This window comes from Alosa sapidissima, chromosome 2, assembly GCF_018492685.1.
Source record: "Alosa sapidissima isolate fAloSap1 chromosome 2, fAloSap1.pri, whole genome shotgun sequence".
NCBI classification, from domain to species: domain Eukaryota; kingdom Metazoa; phylum Chordata; class Actinopteri; order Clupeiformes; family Clupeidae; genus Alosa; species Alosa sapidissima.
Genome location: NC_055958.1, coordinates 27,911,425 through 27,913,924, shown reverse-complemented (window position 1 = coordinate 27,913,924; position 2,500 = coordinate 27,911,425). Strand labels below are relative to the sequence as shown.

The 2,500-nt window shown below is 43.3% G+C and overlaps 1 protein-coding gene across 1 annotated transcript in view; it reads left to right on the top strand.

Moving 5' to 3' along the window:
* The window catches only part of LOC121696640 (low-density lipoprotein receptor-related protein 1B-like), a 329,232-nt gene that overhangs the window by 184,584 nt on the left and 142,148 nt on the right, over positions 1 to 2,500 (top strand).

Sequence of the window (2,500 nt, the reverse complement as noted above, 5' to 3'; positions counted from 1 at the left end):
TTGAGTGCCTTGCTCAAGGGCACAATGGCGGAAGCCAGGAATCGAACCAACATCTTTTCTGGCTACTGCATGCTAACCCAGCTCCTTAACCACTACGCTACCACCGCCCACCACCACACAGTTTCTGTCTGCTGAGTGCTAGCAGGCTAGCAGGTCATATACAAGGTTGTTGGGTTAGGCACTAGCAGGCTAGAGTGAAGCAGAAGGCCATATGTAGTATGGTTTCTAAGTGCTAGCAAGTTAGAGTGAGAGGCTAGCAGAGATTTGATCATATATTATGCAGTATATGAGTTTGAATGTCAGAAGGCACTCAAGGAAGGCATTTTGTGAGTTTATAATCTCTGATGCTTGCTGAAGAAAGACATTAAGCACTGTTTGTTGGTAGGGTGAACAATCCAAAAGCTGTTTTTGTGCATTTTAGATCTGATTCATTATGGCTGGGGAATGAATCTGCTTCACTTACTTTAAAGGAGAACTGCAGAGTTTCGCCAGATGGTTTGAATTTGTTTAAACTTGTGTTTTGTGTTTTTTTTGCCATAGTGAAAATATTAAGTTCCCCATTCATCCGTTCCCCTAAGCTCCTCTAGTTAAACATGTTAAAGTCTGAAAATGAAAACAAGAGTGGGCCCCTCAGGATCCCAGCAAGGGATCACAATCACAGAACAAGTGGACCGCTTTGCCATCAGTTGTCATTGTTAGCAAAATTAGATTCCCAGGGAAACAAGTCCTTTTTTTATGTAGACTATATTAGGTTTAAACAATGGCCCTGGTGGTGCTGCAGGTTTGACGACGGCACTGGAAGGATTTTGACACAATTTCAAACATTGTGTGTTTCACAATGTCCAAGGGAGCGAGTTAAAGATTTGAAGGGGAACATATGGTTTACATTACAGACTTGACACCATCCTCTGTCATGCCATCCCTAATCATTATAGATAGTCAATATCTTACACACTGAGAGGCAGATGGAGGGAAGAGAGGGGGGGGGGGGGGGGGGGGTTAGATAGGATAGAGAGATAGAGAGAGAAGAAGAAGAAGGAGAAGAAGAAGAAGAAGAAGAAGAAGAAGAAGAAGAAGAAGAAGAAGAAGAAGAAAAGAGAAACAGAGAAGATCAAGAAAATGGCAGAATGGTATGGAAGAAAGCACTTGAGTTAGTGTGGGAGAAAATAAGTAAGAGAGGGAGGGAGGGATGGAGAGAAAGAGAGAGAGAGAGAGAGAGAGAGAGAGAGAGAGAGAGAGAGAGAGAGAGAGAGAGAAAGAGAGAGTAAAAATAGAAGCCCCATGCTGAAAAGGCTTGAGCTGCATGGTTTGTATGTGGGCTTGATTCATGTTGAGAAGCCATCTGCGGGGTGGTATTTACGCCCAAACTCTTTTCATCTCCCTTCCCGGCTCTTCCTTCCTCTTATGACACTAAAAGGCATGGGTGGCTCATCCCCAGAAACTGTGTCAAGGGTGTCGGGAAACATGGTGCCACACCACACCACGCTAACCCCACGCAGGCAGATGGTGCAGCCGTGCCATATGAACACATCAACACGGCAGACGTCAAGAACCTCAGATTGGCGATTCAAGAATAGGCTTTGAAATGAATGCAAGGGCATCTATGCTGCTGATTTTAAAGAGAGGGTTTCTATCTGTCTGTTCCATGTTCCATTTATACGGCTGTAGCAATGCAGGCCTCAGTTTAAGTATGTTAATGTTTGCCTGAATACCAGTGACAGCTATTCAATGTTAGTGTGTAGACTCTCACTCATTTAATAAAGTCTATAGCAAAACCTCCGACAAAATTCCATACCTGCTACTTTCTAATTCCCTCTTAGATTGAGTATAGAGGTACTGTTGAATATAGAGGTACTGTTGAGTATAGAGGTACTGTTGAGTACTGTTGAGTATAGATGTACTGTTGAGTATAGAGGTACTGTTGAGTACTGTTGAGTATAGAGGTACTGTTGAATATAGAGGTACTGTTGAGTATAGAGGTACTGTTGAGTACTGTTGAATATAGAGGTACTGTTGAGTATAGAGGTACTGTTGAGTACTGTTGAATATAGAGGTACTGTTGAGTATAGAGGTACTGTTGAATATAGAGGTACTGTTGAGTATAGAGGTACTGTTGAATGAATGTTGCGGTACTGTGGCATGAGTATAGCGGTACTGTTGCATGGAAGCCATTTTTTACCCTGCTTCTCCCTGCACAATCCCAGAAGCCCTATGTGATTATGGGGATTGTGAAAACCACAAATGCATTGGTCAACATTTTCCTGAAGCTGTGGTATCCCACTGTGCTTCTGCCTTCATGTTTCTGGGCTAGAGTGGCAGATATGTAGCCTGGAAAATCCAGACCCTGGTAATCTAGAAAGATTAAGGGTCTGGCTACGAACAATGTGCACGATCTGGCTACGAACAATTTAAATGCATGCTTGTTGCCGCCCAACTCGAGGGGCGGCAACAAGCATGCATTTAAAAATCTCACTGCACGCAATTGGATAACACTAGACCA